This window comes from Podarcis muralis, chromosome 8 (genome assembly GCF_964188315.1).
Source record: "Podarcis muralis chromosome 8, rPodMur119.hap1.1, whole genome shotgun sequence".
In the NCBI taxonomy this organism is placed as follows: Eukaryota; Metazoa; Chordata; class Lepidosauria; order Squamata; family Lacertidae; genus Podarcis; species Podarcis muralis.
The window spans coordinates 87,615,307-87,636,186 of NC_135662.1; the positions used below are offsets into that span (position 1 = coordinate 87,615,307).

Sequence of the window (20,880 nt, forward strand, 5' to 3'; positions counted from 1 at the left end):
CCAAGGCGTGGTGTCCTGTGAGCTCCCTTTAACCACCTGCTAGTATTAGTGGGAAAGAGGGAGGCATGCAGGACGTGTCTATACCCAAGCACATGCAAAGTGCCTTTCTCTTGGCATTTGGTAACTACAACACAAGGAATCCCAGGTGCCTGTTATTATTCTGTAGGGAAGACAAGAGCACTGCTCTAACAGAAGAAAATTGGAGAGGCAGCCCCATGAAAGGACAAAGTGGAAAGATAATCACAATCAATATAAAATTAAGTGTGACCCTCCCCCCCCCCCCAGTCTCCACACTGCTGCCATGCAGACTTCCTTGAGTACCAGTCCCACCTACTAGGACTTGCTTCCAAGTAGCAATGCGTAAGATCAGGCTGTGGGAGGGGAAGGAATGGGAATGAGGCAAGAGAGGAGAAGCACAAAAGATGGGAAAGGAAGCAAGAGAGGTGTAAAACAGCCAGAAACTAAACAGGGAGAAAAAGAAGAGGAATGGCTACAATGCTACACACACTGACGTGTTACTTCAGAATCAATGTGCAACAGGAAAAGTCTTGAGGGCTTACCTAATACAAGGGGATGTCAGAGATAGGAGCAACCGTCGCTGCTGCGATCTATGTGTTCAGGGAGGCAAGGAAGAGACTTGCTGCTACCCAATCATGGGAAAACTAAAATCCTAGATTTGTCCAATGTTTTCTATAGGTGTTTCCTACCTCTATGGTGTGGGGAAGAGAAAGGAGTTGAAAAGAAAGAGAACTAGGGCAATTGAGACATGGAGCTTAAGAGTTCGCTTGAAAACAAGCCCCCCACCCCCAAGGAAAATGGGGGTCAGAGGAGAGAGAGGAAATTGACCTGTTCAGGCCTGTAAGAATTTAAACAGAATATTCTGGAGGGAGGGAGGGATTTGAGTTGGGTGTGTCATAAGTCAAGGACTCCCCTACTGACACTATGGACAGCTGCGATTCCAAAATGACTCCCAGGGGCACAGTTACCCCATTCAGAACCAGAGAATCCCCCACACCTGCCCGCCCTGTCCTCCAGAAACTGTACTTCTGTGTTGGGATTCAACCTCCATCTGTTGACCACCATCCACCCCCTCCCCAAAAGCATCCAGATACCCCCATTTACTGCCTTCCTGGTTCTGATTTAAATGACAGGTAGAGCTGGGTATCATCTGCATATTGGTGAAAACCCAGCCTCCCTGATGATCTCTCCCAGCGGTTTCATATAGATGTTAAAAAGCATCTATATGAAGAGGGAGAGGATGGAGCCCTGAGGCACCCCACAAGTGAGCGCCCAGGGGTCCAAGCACTCACCCCCCCACTACTTTTTGGGCACGACGCAGGAGGAAGGAGCGGAATCACTGCATAACAGTGTCCCCAACTCCCAGCCCTCCTAGACAGTCCAGAAGGATACCATGGTTGATGGTATCGAAAGTTGCCGAGAGATTCAGCAGAACCAGGAAATAGCTTTCACCTCTATCCCTAACCCACCGGAGATCAGCCTGGTGTCCACCAGATGTTCTGGAGTACCAGTCCCACCAGTCCCAGCCAGCATGGCCAGTGGTAAGCAACGATGGGAGCGGAAGCCCGAAATGTCCTCAGTTACCTTGCTGGGGAAGCACTGGGGCAAGCCCTGGATGGCCACCTGTCTGGAGGCCTTTGACCACTGTGAAACCCTAATCCCCCTGTGGCATCCATTACACATCAACGGCTGTGAGGGAAAGTCAACTTGGTTGGGAAACCAACCTCACAAAGGCTCTAAGGAGAAAAGAGGCAGTGAGTCTAACCCAGAGCTAAGGGGAAACCACAACACAGGACTTCTCCAATTCACTGCCATTTATTACATGCCTAGACCAGGGATGGGAACCTTCAGTGCATAGCTTAAGCATGTCTACTAGCCTGCCGGACCCACACCAGGCCATGCCCCTCACCAGACCTGCTTGAGTGCTTTTGCAGGGCTAAAATAGGCCATTGCACTGTGGTACTGCCTGCTTGCTTGCCTGCACAGAGAGGCAGATATCAATACCCAGTGTAGCCTCCTGTACAACAGTAAGAGCAGCATCCATTGCTGAAGTCGCTTTCACATTAGATCTTCCCTAGCATCAGGAGGTCCCTGGAAGGTTAACCATGAAGGAATGTAGCCAACAACAGTTCCCAGTGATGTCTGAATTTAGGAACTATGGTTTGTTTAAACTCTGATTAGTAAGAATAATCCAGGATCTGAAACCACAGCCTAGGCCTGGTTGAAACCACTCTTCACAACTAGGCCTGGGCGATGTATCAATACTGTTCATTGGTACGAGGGCCAGACTGCAATGGCAGTTTCACCCGGCAGTACATTGCTGCCACTGCGTCCCTCTGCCACCAGTGCCCAGCACACCGAAGCAGAAACAAGCTGCAGCCAGGTGCTGGAGGCAGAGGGACTCAAGAGCAATGACGATTTCACTTGCAATATATCACCGGGTGAAACTGACACCTCACTACCGGCGAGGGAAGAACAAGTTACATTGGCCGAGCAGGGCAGGCAGCTCATTTAAATTCCTCTGTTGAGGGGTGCACAGCTGCCTGCCCCTCAATGGAGAAGTCTAACAGAGTCCCTTCCCTCCAGCTCAAGCAAAGCAGAGATGGGGGGGGGGGCTCAGTTAGACTTTCCCCCCATCTGTGCCAAGGCAGTGGCGGCTGAGGCAAGCCCACATGCACTTGTCTCATCCGCCACCACCTTGGCATGGGGTGTGTGCTGGGCAGGCTACCTCTTTCTCTCTGCCTGCCCCGCCAAGCAAAGGTGGAGGCCTCCTTGCAAACAGAGCCTGACGGACTCTGTGCTACCACAGCCCGGCTGGCTCCCTCTGACCCCAGCGTCCTGTGGGAGGAAGAAGCTGTGCTGACCTCAGCTCATGGCCAAGACAGCTTGTTCCGCTTTCCGTTTCAGCACTGCAGTGTATTACTGCCAGATCACGATGTTGGGCTGGTGATACATCGCAATGTTGAAAAGCTGACGTTGCCCAGCCCTATTCCCCACATTACCAGGTAATACTCCCAGCACTGCTGGACTAGACGGGCTGTGCCTCTGGACGGGTTCCACAAAGCCTATGGAATTCAGGTTACAGCAAGCAAGTTCTAAGTCATTTGTTCAAGCCCATTAGAGTCAAGAGTCACAAATAACATTAGTGTTAAATATTATGTTGAATAGGTGGCAGCATCATTCAATCCCTGCACACACAATAATATTTGAAGTCTTATGCCATGAAGACAGAACTATATCCATCATGAACACTCAGCCATTTTCCTTTTTCAAGTGAGCCAAGTTTCTTTTTCTTCTTACAGTATTTCCCGAGGCTGAACTTTCCAAACTCAGTATCCTTTGCACTTTTCCAGGAAGCATTTCATATTGCCTCCACACTGGGCCTCAAACGTTAGTTTTGTGCACAACAGGAAACTTCTTAGTCATTCAGAGTTCTCCTGAAAATAAGATGACCTCACTTGCTTACAGTGGTAATCTGATCAGACTTCGGTTCTGTGTCATTTCAGCAGCTATCAACCTGCAGATAAGCATATTGCTAAGGAGATTCTGAAGAGTAAGCTGAAAGAGGACCCAAATAAAACTATGAAACAACCAAACCTTCTTCAGGCAGTTCAAAGGAAACATGGGCTGGGGCAGCCGTGCCAGGAGACCTTCCCACATTCAACAGGAAGGTTTGCAAAGGGGGATTCTAAATGAATTCAGTCTTCATGTACTGGCCTTATCAGCGCAAGAGTCTAAACACACCTAGCAGCCTCCCCCAGACCCTCCTATTGCAGGTGGGGTGGGAAGGGACTTTGAAGGCAGGTCTAGCACACTCCCTACCTCAATGCCCCTACACACTCCCCACCCCCACATGATGGTTGAAGGCCCAACTAGGGCTCTAGCCATACTGCACTTATATTGCTTTCATACACTTTTGCTCCAATCCTGAAAGTCACCAGGGCACATTTTGGTGCCCAAGGTGGAAAAAACCCCCCATGTTTCAATTGCACCAGCAGCCACTGCATAAATACCAAGTGAACACCTTTCTATTTCTCTGAGCATTCCCATGGATAGTAGTAGGTTTGCTTTATTTTGCTCCTGCTGTTCTATCCCGTTCTATTTTATCTATTGCCGAATTTACTATTTTTATCCATGGCCTTATTTCATATTCCATGTGGTTTTAAATGTGTTATTTAACTGCTGTAATTTGATTGTTTTATCTTACTGTGAACCAGACAGAAAGCGAAACGGCTAAAAAGCAAGACAGAAAGCGAAACGGCAATAAATGTTGGAAATAAGTCATGTCTCCTGCACAAACTTTTTGAAATGAACTGGAGAAACTGGAAGGAAGGGAAGAGGAAGCACTCTGCACCTTCAGAAGGGGAAGGTTCACAGTGTGACAACTGTGGCATGTGATCATGCAAACCAGCAATGGGCATCTCGACTCAATTACAGTGGAAAAGTTTCAGTGCAGCTGCCTACAAAAACCTTTAGCTGGGTTAAGAGAGGCAGGACTGGAGCACTCACAGATTACTCACACAATTACTGCAAATCATGGAAGCAGCTAAAACACTCTATTTAACAAGTGAGCATCTTCCACATGGCCCATGACGTATGCAGGGTATTGTTTTCCTTTGCCTACGAGGTGAAAATTCAGGAAGTGAAACTTTACTCAGGAGTTAATGGGAAAGAAGGTGTCAGACAATCTTGATCAATCAGAAACTGTATGTGACGTCAAAGCTAATGTGAAACTGCCTAAAGAGAGCCAGCATGCTGCTGTGGTGAGAGTGATAGCCTAGGGCCTGGGAGACCAGGCTCTGAATCCTCACTGGGTGACCAGCTCTCAGCCTCACCTCCCTCACAGGGATAAAATGGGGTGAGGGAGAACTGTGCACTTCAGCTCATCAGAAGGAAAGTGGGATATAAATAAAATAAAATAAATTTCAAGAGCATGTGGGGAGGAAAAATAAACAAAAGGAATGGAGACAGGAGCAAATGCAAAATGGCCTTTAAGACAAGAACCTGCCTCTATTCTATGGGCCACATAGCTACAGATTTGCAACAAGCTTCATACTTTCAGACAGGTAATATAATCATGATAGTGAATCGGGATCAGCATGGACTTCCCTAGGTAGATTCTAAGACATTCTTGAAATGTTAATTTGTTGCTACAAAAAAACCGTCCTACTACTGCCAAGTTAGCAAGACACCAATTAATATGCTGCAGTCAGATGTCTACTTTGAATAAAACTGTATGCATTTTTTCCAACCCAGAGACCTCAGGGCAACATATAGATTTCCAAGTCCTCCTCCTCCTCCTCTTCTCAGCCCAAACTCCCATACGAGGACTGAGAGGGCTTGACCAGGCCAAGATGACCCAGGGAGCTTCACAGCAGAGCTATAATGTGGGGACAGATTTTCTCCCCACCCGCCCCTTTTAAAACCCCCCAGCTTAAGGCGAGCACTGGCGAGGAGCTGCATTTCAGGGACCCCCCTGCTTTGAATAGCCTCGCCCCCCTTTCCCAGCGTCTCCTGAGCCCCTAAGGAACAAAGGCGGGGGCGGGCTAGGATCGCCCGGCTGAGCCCAAGAGACCCCGAGCCCGGAGATGCACCTGCCGGGAAACGGGGGCGAGGAGCGAGAGGCGCGCCTGGGGGCGCCTGGCTCGGGCAGGGGGCGGCGCCCGCCTCCCCGTCGCGGGCCTGCGCCAAGGCGCGCCACCCCAAACCCGCCCACCTTCCCGAAAAGGCGCCCCGGAGCAGGGCTCGCTCGGCGCCCGCCGGCCCCGTCCAACCCTCGGCTTGGCGGAGGAGCGCGGATGCCCTCGAGGAGGCTCCGCCGCCGCCGCCCCCAGCGCCCACCCGCCCGCCCGGGGAGTCCGAGGGCCAGCGACGCCGAGGGTCTCCAAGAGCCGCGCCCCGAGCAGAGCAGCCAGCCGCGCCCCCCCATGCCTCCCCGACGCCGCCGACGCCATACCTGCCCCGCGCAAAGGCTCGTCCGCCGCCCGCTCTCCTCGCCCTCGCCGACTCCGGGTGCTGCTGCTGCTGCTGCTGCTTCGCTCGACGGCAAGTGGGCGCGCGATGGGCAGCAGCGCCTCTAGAGCCGCAGAGCCTGTGCGCGCCGCCGCCAAGTCACCCGACCGCCCGGGAGGGCGGGGGCTGCTGCTGCGTCACGGCAGGCGCGCGGCCGCCGCCGCCGCGAGCACGCGCAGGAGAGCAACCCTGCGCGCGGACTGGTCGCTCTGGTCCTCGCTTTCAGAAGGAAAAGTTGCTCGCTCGCGCCGCGCCAGATTTGCCAATACATTGCAAAGGAATACATCGGAAAGCAAAAGGAAGTGACTTCGTACAGGGCTTGATTTATAACTCAGAGCACAGCATTAGAACATGATCATGGGACAGCCAGAAAGCAGAAAACAACGCAGCTACATAAGAACATGAATCACTCCCAAAATATATCTATAATCAAGCCTCTTAGGTGTTATACAAACTCAATGAAGCTTGTGAACTTGCTTTTGCCGGGTGATCTCATTTATATTAGGTTGAATTTGAGGCAAGCAAGTTCATCTTCTCACCCATATGCTGCAGATAAAAATATTTTTATACTATACTACCCTGAAATGTTTAACTGTTTCTTGGATTGTCCTTGAACCTTCCCACCACACTTGCCATCCTCTCCTGCCATTCTCCCTTTGAGGACCACTGCATTATTGAGTTTGAAGGGATCCCGAGGGTCATCTAGTCCAACTCCCCGCAATGCAGACCCCCCCCCCCAATTTTCCAGGGATTGTCCCGGAATTCCAGAAGCCTTCCCACTTTCTGATTTGATTCCAGAATGCCCTACTTTTCCTTTTTCCTCACCTCCACGTCTTGGAGAACAATTAAAAGGGGTGAGGGTGCAAAAACAGAGTCCATTTAACCTGAAAATAAAATACCTGCACCAAATGAAGGAAACAGTCACCCTGGCATAGGACGTCCTTCCTATAATTTTGAAAGGAAAAGCTCACCAATCTGTTTTAAATTCTTTAATTGCAGTGCTTCAGCAGCCAGCCATTTCCTAAGAAACACAGGGAGTGTTGATTCCTTTGTTGTAAATGGAGTCTTACACTGGAAGCCTTTACATGTCTACTCAGAAGTAAGTCCCACTGGATTCCATGGAGCTTACTCCCAGGTAACTGTGCAACCTTACACTGCAATCCTGAGCATTTTTACTCAGAACTAAGTCCAACTGAGTTCAATAAGATTTACTCTCTGATGTGTTATTGATCCTTCTCACAGTTTCCATTAATTATCATCATCATCATCATCATCATCATCATCATCATCATCACATCTTGCCTTTTTCCCTGACAGTGACTCAAGTTAGCTTACAGCTAAACTCTTATTTCATTCCATTTATCTGTTGAAGGTGTAATACATGATCCCTTCTCTTGAACATTTTTTCCTTACAACAACCCTGTGAGGTAGGTGAGGCTGAGAGGTTGTCATTGGCTCAAGGTGATCAGTGTTGATGTGTATATGACGTCTATGTTTGCAGTGAAATCAAAGGCAGAAGAAGCTCCCTGATGGAGAATAAGGTGTCCCTATTTTCATCACAGAAATGTTGGAGGGTAGGGCAATGTAGGAATCAAATCAGCCCAGGTTCACGGAGCATGCCACACTTGGTTCTTGGCAAGCAGTGGGGTCCTGGTGGCACCAGGTACAGGCTGTGGGCTGACTACATGCTTTGGGGACCCTAGTCAGTAGAGCATGAGGCTCTTAATCTCAGGGATGTGTGTGTGTGTGTGTGTGTGTGTGTGTGCACATGCGTGCGTGCGTGCGCAAAAGCAGGTGGATGTACTGCACAAAGTGTTGTGTAGGAAGAGGGGATTTCTGCAACTTTGAAAAGTGAACAAGCCTTGTCCTCTTCTACATCCTGCCGCCCAAGATGGAGAGCTCCCAATCTCCCTGTCCTCAGTTAGCCCTGTAAAGCAGGGAGGGACTGGACCCCATGGCACTGCCCAGCGGGAATGGGTAGAGGTTCTGCCCCTGCCTGCTTACTTTCTGGATAGCACAGCAGGGAGGACCCCACTCCACCAGCACTTGGGAGGGGGGCTGCAGGCATGCTAGTGACCAGAGCTGTCACCTTCTCCTCTCCTTCCCCTGACCTGCGTTGCAGATATTAATATTGTGCAGTTTGAAGTGACTGGAAGCATAGGAACTGACTCCTTTTGGAATAAATCATTGTCCAGACCCATGAAAATATTACTCAAACTTTTACGAATAGAACTCTTTAAAATAAAACAGAATACATCAAATGATATGTCTAAAATATCCATACAATATCCATACAATATCTTGCGCTGTCCAGCATTAGGCTCAGCATCTTACAAAACACAAAATAATCCACACAGACCTATAAGCAAAGGTCTCTCTCCACAGACTGTTTGCTCTCCCTTAAGGATAGCTTCTTTTACATCTTCACTCCATTGAGTTTGGGAGACAAAGACTCAAAGGCAAATCCCTTCAAAATGGAGATTTTGCAACCCAATACCTCTTGCATGATCTAAAGTTACAACACTCAGAGAAAAACAATCAGTTAGTTAATCATTAACTTAGCAAGAGCTTCAAGTGCCCCATGGAAAAAAACCTGTGTTAAACCTCTGCAATATACCTTTAGCCGTTGTTCATTTCTGTGTCAGTTAAAACCATTACACTTAACCCCCTGCCACTCTGGGTAGGGATTGGGTGAGTCAAAGAGAGGTGGCAGAGAGCTAAGGTGAGGGAGCAAGAGACTCCCAGTGGCAGGGAGGGAGGGGCAAGTGCTTCCCACAGGCTGCCCTGCCTATCAGCCTGAAGCAGAGGACTAGGGGAGTGATTAGAGGGGACCAGCGATTTATGGGGTGTGGCGCAACCCACAAGGCAGGAGCCAGTTGAGGAGGGGGAGGCAGGGCAGTCCAAGGCAGAGAAAGGTGTGCAGGGGTAATAGACTGGCTGGAGTGGTGGGAGGCACCAGCTGGGGAACCCCAAGGGAAGAAGACTCAGAGTCTGGGGAGTGGTCAGAGAGAGAAGGTGGTGTCGGAGAGAGAGGAGGTGTCAGAAGCTTAAGATGTAACAGGGCTTAAAGGTAAAGGTAAAGGGACCCCTGACCGTTAGGTCCAGTCGTGACCGACTCTGGGGTTGCGGCGCTCATCTCACTTTATTGGCCGAGGAAGCCGGCGTACAGCTTCTGGGTCATGTGGCAGCATGACTAAGCCGCTTCTGGCGAACCAGAGCAGCGCACGGAAACGCCGTTTACCTTCCCGCCAAAGCGGTACCTATTTATCTACTTGCACTTTGATGTGCTTTTGAACTGCTAGATTGGCAGGAGCAGGGACCGAGCAACGGGAGCTCACTCTGTCACGGGGATTCGAACTGCCGACCTTCTGATCAGCAAGTCCTAGGCTCTGTGGTTTAACCCACAGCGCCACCCGTGTCCCTCAACAGGGCTTAGTGACCAGGAATAATGTGTGGCAGAGAGCAGTTTAGGATCAGAGGCTGAGTCAGAGGCTGGAGAGGAGGGGGGCCAAGAGGCAGAAATGAGTCAGGCTGGTGAGGAAGCCAGGGGATCTCCCACTCCTGCTGTGACCAGCAGCCCTCCCCGCTGGTCTCCCAGAACCTGTAGAGGAATGAAGAGGGCAGCGCAGAGACAGACAAGGCACCAGGAATCTCAGATTATGTGGGAAGGACCCAGGGGAAGGAGAAGACAGTGAGCTGTGGAAAGGCAGGGGACTTTCAGTCTCACAGCTGCCTCATTGGGGCAAGATCTGTTGGGAAGAGTTGCTGCGCTCCCTAGGCCTGAGCTGGTTTGTTTCTTTGAATAAAGAGTTAACTTCACTGACACCTTTTGAGTTATTCCTGCCCTGCTCCCGACTCCTGCCCTGTAGCAGTGTGTGGCGGAGGAAGAAAAGATGGGTCAGATGAAGGATGGGTCAGTAAATTCCCCCTCTTCCCCCACACCACTGTCTCTTAGAACCAGGAGGGGCTTGGAAAGGGAAGAGCAGAGGCAATTTTTGTGCAGCAGAAGTCTCAGGTTCTGGACATGCAACCTGTCAGAGAAGGGTATATAAGCTGGAAGAGGTTGCTGCAATTCCTTCATAGGGCCCAGACCTGTGGACAGCTGCAGAGGCTCAAAGCGTGTGTGTGAGCACTGAGAAAACTGTTGTAAGTGTATCTCTTCCTGATAATAACTATCAGGTGGGTGCTTCTTCCTTACGGACCGTGACAACAGCAAAACAAAGTTTGGATCATCCTGAATCTTGAAGGCTGGCTGTGTTTTCAGTTCTTGTATTGTTGTGGAATGTTTGGATTTGGTAGATTTGGTAGATTTGGTAGATTAAAGAATATTATTTCTCCCCCATCATTGCGCTGTTGATGTGTTTATTTCTGCAGCACAGATGGTTCGAGTAGCAAGCAAGTTCCCTCTCATCAAAGAGTGTTACAAAGAAGCTGCCAAAACAGGAAAAAAAAGGTGCAGGAGGCAGCGTTTGGGTGGGTATTTGGGGCTCAAATTACAGAATCTAAGGATTCTTTGGGACTACAACACTTGAGACGCTGTTTGAAAACCTGTTCCTATCTTGGGTGTTGCAAACTTCTGCAAGCTGCACCTGCAGAAATTTCCCCTTCTGGATAACTATTGAAGGTGCAGGATCTTGGCCCTCTTTGGCATCTGGTCACACAGCCAATGGCAGCAGGCAAATTCATAACTCCAAGACCATTGGGATATCTCAGTAGCTTCACCTCCATCTTGGCTGGATTCAAATTTAGCTTGTGTGCCCACTTCCAGGCACTACGTTTTGCACAACAGGTAGAAATCAGCGCTTGAGGTCTTTCCCCAACATTCATTCTTTTATGTTTAAAATTATGCAATGCTATATCACAAAAAATATCAAAGCGGTTTACATAATTTATATACATAATAAAAACACACTACAAATTTAAAATGAGAGACCACCAACAAACTATTATGGAAAAGATGCATTCTTAATTTCCTGCATGGAGCTGGCAGAATAAAAAAAGTTTTCAGCAGGTGTTTAAAAGTTAAAATAGAAGGCACCTGCTAAATCTCTATTGGCACAGCATTCCACAAGACTGGGGTGATGACACAAATGGCTCTATTTTGTCAAATGAGCCTCACCAACTCAGAGGACAACCAGCAACACTCCTGCAGATGATCTCAGTGACTGAGCTGGGATATGAGAGTTTAGATCAGCTTTTCTCCGCCTTAGGTCCCTAGATGTTGATGGATTATATTATATTATATTACAACATTATTAGGCAGGACTATGCACTCTCCCAAAGCGCTCCCATTTTTTCCTGCTTGCTTTCAGGTGGTTGTGGAGAGAGGAAATGGCCACAAGGTGGCAGTGCCCTCTCTAGTTCTACCTGCAAAGAAAAGAGAAGGCTGTACCACAGTATGTAAATCAATCGTAAATGGATGGCTTTTTAAACCAAAAGTGGAAGTTGCTTTTGGGGGGAGCTCAGCCTGATTGCATTGTGCAATACAGTTTCTTACCTGGCAACAACTCTAAATTGAGTGGTAAAAAGATGCATCTCAATTATCAGAAGTTTGGAAGACATTGTCCTACATGCAGGCAGCAAATCTCTTGAGCAGGAATGTTTGTGGACACATAAGAAAGACAATGCAGTTATTACTAGCCTGGATGCTTAAAGTTCATGCCTCTTATTTCTTTTTATCTTGCCACCACATTTTTCTATTCTTACATTGTTGGGTCCTCAAAATCACTGTTTTTAGAAAAAAGAAAATTAAGCAGCAGTTCTTGTATTTCAGCTGCGATTAGGGAAACTCGGCTGGCCTAGAAGAGTTGCTGTGTTTTTTCTGCTTCCTCCACATTGACTGCTTCTATTGCTCAGATGACGGCAATTTGATCACTGGGTTCATCTGATGTTCTCAGCCCTGAAAATAACCACTATAGCTGTGTCGTGCCAGCAAAGTCCATGATATGCCCCTTTGCTCTGAATTTTAAACAGGGTCTTCTTCCACAAGAGATGTGCACACACTTTTAATGGATGAGGAAAATGAATTGCAATGTACACATTGCCATTGCTTTTTGGTCTATTTTTTCTTTTAAATTTAGACAAACATTTATTTATTTAATTTGAATAATCTCAAGATGATGGAGAGTGCATCTGTAGGCTTGGGCAAGGAAGCAGTACAGTTTCTTTCTAACTTAGGCCGGGGATTGTCTCTATAAGGCCCTCACATTCTCATCTACTGCAGCGCCCCCCCCCCCCGGCAAAAACCAATCCTCAGTAGTGAAGATAAACCAGGAACATATCATACAATTGTTGGTTGCCTTCCTTTGGTTTTGTAGCAATATTTGAAAGTCGCTAATGCACCAGATAAATTTCTGATCTTCCAGGTGGTGCTTATTGCCCCTTGACACAAAACCCCCCAAACATACAACTTTTTCAACAAATGATTTTTAAAAAATCTATAGCACTTCTTAGCGGCCAAAAAAGTACTCAAATCAGCAACTGCATCCCAAGCATCTCATTTATCCTAAGTATGAAGCAATTAGAATCCTAGAGCTGGGCTAAAGGCCAAGGTGTTCTCTGAAGCCGGAGGCCAACCAGGATGGGCTGCCCTTGCTCCCAAGCACATTCTTGTGAGGTGTTGCAATTATTTGTGGCAAAATATCCCTTCAATGGAAATGTTTGATGTTAGGAAACTATTTTGCATAATGGACTATAAAAACAAACAAGTAGAATAAATAGAGCTTTGGTTGGCTGTCAAAACTTAGTGTAGAGAAAAAGGAAGGATTGTTACAAAGAGCAAACCATGCTACGAAAAATCCCTCTAATATCTTAGTTTGCTTACGTGTGAGAGAGAGAAAAGTCAGCACTTGTGTGATTGTCCAAGGAAACAAGTATCTCACTATTCAGATAACATTACAAGTTTGGAATACAAAATGTCAATGTTTGTAAGAAAGCTCCAAATTCTGAGACAGAAAAGAAATATCTGGAATGCATTCCATTCCATTCTTTAAACAGTGGCATCTTGGTCACCCTCTCTCCTCTCCTCTCCCACAGCTGCATCCAAAAGGAAATTATCACGACTGTCTGGTCATGGAGCATAAAATGAGGATCAAACTGTCTTCCTGTCACACAAATTCAGGTTCAGGTAGGGGGGAGAAAGGTGAGGGAAAAGTGTGCCCCTCCAGTTCTGCAGAACTGAAGTTATTTCCACTGAAAACAGTAATATTAACGAGTCATTGGCACACATGGAAATCAACAGTTGCCAGGACAACCCAAACAAAAAAGCGAGCCTGAAAAATTCTGGAATAACAAAGCAGAAGTAGTGGAATAAGTTGGGGTTGGTGAATTTGCCATGTGATCCATACCACGAACAGCCAGGAAGCAGCAATACTGCAAAAAAAGAAAAGGAAAAACAACCACTCCAGGCGATCCTTAATGTGGATTGGATCTTGGTCTCCCTCATGGATGGTTTCTGTTGAGAGAGAGAGATGGGGAGAGTGACCCTGTTGATCCTCCTCAACTTCTCAGCAGGTTTTGATAAAATGGGACCAGGATATCCTGTTGGACTGGCTCTGTGGATTGGGAGCAGGTGGGCGCGTGATACAAATTGAAGTAAAATTATATCATATATAAAGGTAAAGGGACCCCTGACCATTAGGTCCAGACGCAGACAACTCTGGGGTTGCGGTGCTCACCTCGCTTTATTGGCCAAGCGAGCAAGTGGCCAGCATGACAAAGCCGCTTCTGGCGAACCAGAGCAGCGCACGGAAACGCCGTTTACCTTCCCACCAGAGCGGTACCTATTTATCTACTTGCACTTTGATGTGCTTTTGAACTGCTAGGTTGGCAGGAGCAGGGATCGGACAACAGGAGCTCACCCCATCGCAGAGATTCGAACCACCGACCTTCCAATTGGCAAGCCCTAGGCCCTGTGGTTTAGACCACAGCGCCACCCAGGTCTCTCTATACTTTATATAATGAATGATAATTTATATAAATTAAATAATATCCTATTAAAAAGCTAAATACTAGCCATCAGTTTTCCAAATGCTGTAATCTAAGTTAAGTCTGTCTTTGTATACATAATATAAATAACATGTGATGCACCGAGCTGAACGTCACCCAAAGCTATAGACTGTGTACTGTCATTTGCCTGACAAGCCCTCTCCATTTTCACAGCCTCAGACAGGCCGAAAAAGCAAGTGCATGCCCTCCAACATTTATCTGATGAAAATAGGGACGTCCCATTCCATTTATACCCAACACATCTTCCTGGGTTGCCCCAGCCACTCTGGGAAGCTTCCAACATATATAGAAACATTAAACATTAAAAAGCTTCCCTATACAGGATTGCCTTCAGATGGGTCAGTGGTCGGATAACTCCATACCTCCAGTATTTCTCCATTGAAAATAGGGACGTCCTAAGGAAAAGCATGACATTCCAGGACCAAATCAGAAACTGGAATGGCTTCTCTAAATCAGGGACGTCCCTGGAAAATGGGGACACTTGGAGGGTCTGCAAGCGGGTTGTGTTGAGTGTGCTAGGCAAGAAGTTGTGCAAGCCTCCTTAATAAGTTATTATGTTCAACATTTTTGCCTTTGCCCAGATTTTTAGCTACTTTTTGGCACGCAAACTGTGACACGGATGGGAGTGAGGAAGGAATGTATTTATTTCATAAAATTTATATGTTGCTTAACTGAAAAACAACCATCACCTTAAAGTGGTTTACAAAGAGACTAAAACAATAACATTATCAGTAAAAAAGAGTTAAAAACAAAAAACTGCTTTCCAGAATTTCATTCTCCTTGGGCCAGAGGTAAAGTAACACTTTACTGTATGACAAACCAAATGTTTTGCATTGTTAGTTCTGTACGTGTTATACTTTGAGACCTGTAGACAACGTTTGGCTGGTTAATTTTTTTTTTTTGCAAGTAAATTTTTATTCAAAATTTGTAAAGAAAAAAGTACAAACACATACAAAAATAAACATTTTAACATAACTTATTCATCCTATTTTCATGCTATACAAAAATAAAAACGTACAATCATACCAACAAATAATATAAACCTTGGGCTCTACTTAGCCCTTGACTTCCCTTCACCCTTTTGGTAAGTATCAAATAAATCCCAGGTAACGTAATTAGTTTATTAAAGTTTATAGTTATTAGCTGATAAAGTTTTTCTAATACCGCCAGTTCCTCCTATATCTCCGTTCCAATATATTTCCAAAATTTACACCAATTTTTTTGAAATTTCTGGTCATCTTGGTCTCGTATTCTGCTTGTTAATCTATCTAGCTCAGCATAATTAATCATTTTGACCTGCCAGTCACTTACATTAGGTATAGTTTCTATTTTCCAGTTTTGTGCCAGCATAATTCTTGCGGCTGTGGTGGCATAGAGAAATATTTTTTTATCTTCATTTTTTATTTCCTTACCCATAATTCCCAGCAAAAAGGCCTCAGGTCTTTTGGGGAAAGTATATTTAAAGACTTTTTTAAGTTCATTATAAATTGCTTCCCAAAAAACCTTCACCTTGTTGCATTGCCACCACATATGGTAAAGGTCTCCCTGCACTTCACCACATTTCCAGCATGTCTTATTTTCTGATCTATACATTTTAGCCAATTTTGCCGGCGTGAGGTACCATCTATAGAGCATTTTCCAAACATTTTCTCTCAAGCTCGTACAGGCCGTAAATTTAATATCTCTATTCCACAATTTCAACCACTTTTCAAATTCGATGTTATAGCCGAAGTCAGATGCCCATTTAATCATTGCCTCTTTGACTTCCTCGTCCTTTGTATGCCATTCCAGTAATATGTCGTATAATTTAGACAAAGTTTTGTTTTTACCTTCTATTATTTCTATATTGAATTTTGATTTCTTATCCTCAAAGCCCATTTTTCTTTTATCTTGCTTTAACATATCATTCACCTGATGATATTGTAGCCAACCGGTGAATTGATCCTTTATTTCCTCGTACGGTTTAAGTTTAGGCCCTTGTTCTGAATTTCTTACCAAATCTTCGTAAGTGGCTGTCTTCCCTTCCATGTTGATCTTTTTTATTGTTAAGACCTCTACCGGTGAGATCCACCATGGTGTTTTTCTTTCAAGAAGATTCTTATTTCTTTCCCAGACCTGATATATTGGGCCCCTGAAAATATGATTTAGGAAAGCCCGATGGACTTTCACCTTCTCATACCAGAGATATGCGTGCCACCCATAGCAATTATTAAAACCTTCTAAATCCAATAGATCTCTGTTCTCCAATTTTATCCAATCTTTTAGCCAAAGTAGGCACGCTGCTTCATAGTATAAACTCAAATCTGGGAGAGCAAAACCTCCTCTTTCCTTTTTATCAGTTAATATTTTCATTTTAATCCTTGGTCTTTTCCCCTGCCAGATGAATTTCATCAGGGTTCTCTGCCATTCTTTACATTGTTTTAAACCTTTAATAACTGGAAGAGTTTGAAATAAGAACAACATCCTCGGCAAAACATTCATTTTAACCACTGCTATCCTCCCTAAGAAGGAAAATTTCATCCTCCCCCATATTTCCAAATCTTTCTTTATTTTTTGCCATGTAACTTCATAATTATCTTTATATAGATTTATGTTTTTTGCCGTGATCCACACTCCCAAATATTTGACTTTTTTCACCACCATGATTTCCACTTTTTGTTCTAGATCTTTCGTTTCTTCTTTAGTTAGATTTTTAACCAGCATTTTAGTTTTATTCTTATTTACCTTAAAACCTGCCACCTCTCCAAATTCCTCAATTTTTTGTAATGCTTCTTTTACACTATCTTGTGGGTCTTCCAAAGTCAAAACAATATCATCGGCAAAGGCTTTAATTTTAAATTCCCTCTTTCCTACTCTAATTCCTTTCACTTCTGTTGCCTCTCTCAGTCTCTTATTAAGTACTTCCAAAATTATAATGAATAATAAGGGGGATAGGGGGCAACCTTGTCTGGTCCCTTTGTAAATGTTAAAGTATTCTGTTGTATTATTATTTATCACCAGCTTTGCTTTCTGTTCTTTGTATATTGCTTCTACGCCTCTTCTAAATGTTTCGCCAATTCCCATCCTCTCCAAAACCTTCTTTAGGAAGTTCCATGATACATTGTCAAATGCCTTTTCGGCGTCTATGAAAACCAATGCAGCTTTTCTGTCTATTTTCATATCCAGGTATTCAATAATGTCAATCAGGTTCCTTACATTATCCCGTAGTTGTCTCCCTGGGAGAAATCCTGTCTGATCACCATGAATTTTATTAGTCAAGACCTTCTTTAATCTTTCCGCCATTATATCCGCAAATAGTTTATAATCATTATTTAATAATGAAATTGGCCTATAGTTCTTTACTTCCATAGTGTCGACCTCTTTCTTAGGAATCAATGTAACATAGGCTTCCTTCCAGGTGTTAGGTATCTTTCCATTTCTCAGTATATTATTCATAACCTCTCCCAGCACTGGTGATATTTGGTTAATTAATATTTTATAATATTTGGCCGGAAGGCCGTCCGGTCCCGGCGCCTTTCCAGCTTTCATCTTTTTGATAGCCTTTTTTATCTCTTCCTGTGTTATTATCTCATCCAGTGCTGCTCTTTCATCTTCTACAATTTGTTCCAGATGGAATTTTTGCAAAAATTGATCTATTTCTTGTTCTGTTTCCTCTCCTCTTTTATACAAATCCTTATAATATCTTTGGAATATTCTTTTTATTTCTTTTGGTTCTTCCATAATCACATCTCCTTCTTTTATTTTACTGATCATACTCAACTTCTTCCTTTCTCTCAGCTGCCACGCTAGATATTTCCCTATCTTATTTGCAAATTCAAAGTTCTTTTGGTTCATCCTCTTAATTTTCCACTCTATCTCTTGGTTAATTATTGTAGCAAATTTAGCTTGTAATATTTTTAAGTTCTGTTTTAAACTCTCTTCACTAGGGTTAACTGTTAATTTTTTCTCGTTTTCCATAATCTGTGTTAAAATCTGCTCTTTCTTTTTTTCTTTTTCTTTTCTTAGTTGGCTATTTTTCTGAATCAAAAAACCCCTCATAACCGCTTTTCCTGCATCCCACACCATGTCTATGGAAGTTTCTCCATTTAAATTCCACCTAAAGTATTCTTCAATTGTTTCTATAGCCTTATTTACTATCCTTTGATCATTAAACAAATATTCATTCATTCTCCATCTGGCTGTTTTAACCTCTCTGCCTTTTAACTCCATGGAAACCGCGCTATGATCAGATAAAGTTCGGGGCCAAATTTCAGACTTGGTTAGGTTCTGTACCAGTTCCCTTGAGACCCAAATACTGTCTATCCTCCCCCAGCTCTGATTCGGATTTGAAAAAAAAGTAAATTGTTTTGCAGTGGGGTTTTTAAGTCTCCAAGCATCCGTCAATCCCAAATTATTTACCATGTCAAAGAAAGATCGTGGTAATTTACCTTCTTTCCCATCTCGTCTTTTTGTTGATCTATCCATATTCGGCCTCACCACCCCATTAAAGTCTCCCATCAATATCATTTTCTGATCCGTCCATTCCATTAATATATTGTCTAATTCCAAAAAGAATGCTGATTTTTTCTCATTCGGGGCGTATATTCCAACCACAACTATTTTTTCTCCATGAAACACCATCTGCACCACAACTACTCTCCCATGCTCATCTTTGTACAGTAATTGCGGGTCATATTTTTCCTTTATATAAATTACTACCCCTCTTTTCTTAACCTTGTCTGAAGTCACAAAGTCCAATCCCAGCCTTTTATTGCTTAATACCCTCTTATGTTTTCCTATAACATGCGTTTCTTGAAGACAAATTAGGTCCCAATTCTTTTTCAGCAATACATGTGCAATCTGATTCCTCTTATTTTTATTGTTCAAACCGTTCACATTCCAGCTTATTGTTTTTAAAGCCATCTGTTTAAACTCTTCTGACTAATTTAACTAGATTAAATAGACACTACTGTTCCTTACTCTCCTCCTCCTGTTCTTCCCCTTCTCCTATTAAGCTCTCCTCTTTTTCTTCTTCTTCTTCACTCCCTTCACCCTCCTCGTCTCTCTGTCGTTCCTCCCTTTCCGCCTCCCCTTCAATTTTCCCCAGGTCCTTCTCATATCTCCTCGCATATTTTTGGAGTTCAACACTAGAGCTTAATTTAAACCTTTTTTCCTTAAAGTAGAATGAAATGCCTTCCGGAAACTCCCATCTATACAGTATCCCGTTCTTCTTCAATTGGTTTGTTAGTTTTTTATATATCTCTCTCCTTCGAAGAAATCTCGAAGGAATTTCTCGAAAAATAATAATTGGGTTTCCTTCAATATATAACCTTTTTATGTGGTTCTGTTGTAGTATTTCATTTCTTATTTCCAAAGTGTTGAACATGACAATTATATCACCTGGCAGCTTTTTCTTTCTGGCTCTATCTGATTTTGGTCTTATTCGAAAAATGTTTACTAAATAACCATTTATCTCCTCCTCACTCTTATTTAACCAAGTTGCCAGCTCTTTTATCATTTTAAATCTAATGTTTTCGTTTGGGGTCTCTGGTACACCCCTCAGTTTCAGGTTGGTTTGATTTTGCCGCATTTGCATCATAGCCATATTGTCCAACAGCTCTTCCTGAACTCTTTCTATCTCTTTAACTTCTGCTCTAATTCCATCCACCTCCTTCTTACTGGTTTTCATATCTTTTTGCACCTTTTTCATTGAATCATCCAAAACCTTAGTTCTTACTGATAAATCTTTAACCTTTCCTGTCAATTCCCCCACCACTCCCTCCAATTTCTTGTCCAAAATGTCCTGTACCTCAAGTAATTTTCTCTCAATATATTGTTCATTATTTTTAAATTCTTTCCTTATTTCGGCCATCAGGCTACTATAGTCTTTAATTTCTTTACTTTCCTTGGCATCCTCTTGTCTTGAAGGCCTCCTTTCCGCTGGTGTTGCCACCCCCTTTTTTGCACCGTTTGTCATTTTGTAAGCTTAAAAGGTCTTAGGGTCCACCACACTAATGTCTTTCAAAAAGAGGTGAGGCACAGGATCGCAGATAGTCTCTGATGGGTAAATAAGTTACCGGGTCTGGCTTTGGAGTGTAATAACAGATAATAGGCGTCAGACTATTCACACACACACACAAAAAAATCAATCTTTACCTTTTATATTCTTTGCCCTCTTATAGGGTGCAATTATAAAAGTTTGGCGTCACCAAAGTTTGCCCTTTACAGGAGACTTGGAGGTTCTTCAGGAAGTGTTCTTTATGCTGATTTAAATTCTCCTATTTGGCTTTTGGTGCATGTCCCTTTAAATCTCAAAAACATGCAGAGGCATAGTAGATCAAGGGCAAGGTGAAATGGCAGATAACAGAGCCAAGTTAAGTCTCAAAATGGCTTCCTCCTCCCTTTTTTAACCCCATAGGGAAGTCAGATATAAAACCAGCGTTAAGGTCTGGGGGGGACCCAGGCTTTCTTCCACCCAATTCAAACCAGAAAGTTGATGATAGCGATACCGTCCTCAAAAAGCCTGCCGGCTGGTTAATTTTGATCCACGGAAGCCCCATCGGAAGACTGGAGTCAACTTCCTCCCCCATCCTCAGTGCACAAAAACTCTTGCTGGCTTCTGCTAATTGGTGGGGCCTTCAAAAAACAGAGGAGGAGGTGGGTGCCCCCCTCCCTGCCATGTGCCTGGAAGAATAAGTGAGCCAGGCACCTGTAGGATTTTGTTTGTTTGTTTGTTTGTTTGTTTGTTTGTTTATACCCCGCCCATCTGGCTGAGTTTTCCCAGCCACTCTGGGCGGCTCCCAATCAAGTGTTAAAAACAATACAGTATTAAATATTAAAAACTTCCCGGAACAGGGCTGCCTT

The 20,880-nt window shown here is 44.4% G+C and overlaps 1 protein-coding gene across 1 annotated transcript in view; it reads right to left on the bottom strand.

Annotated features, from left to right (window-relative positions):
• The window catches only part of CYSTM1 (cysteine rich transmembrane module containing 1), a 36,058-nt gene extending 29,924 nt beyond the window's left edge, over nt 1-6,134 (bottom strand). The window contains exon 1 of the mRNA XM_028738261.2: nt 5,975-6,134. The gene's annotated coding sequence lies outside the window, so the exon portion shown is untranslated. The remainder of the gene's footprint in view (nt 1-5,974) is intronic.
• Between the last annotated feature and the right edge of the window lie 14,746 nt (nt 6,135-20,880).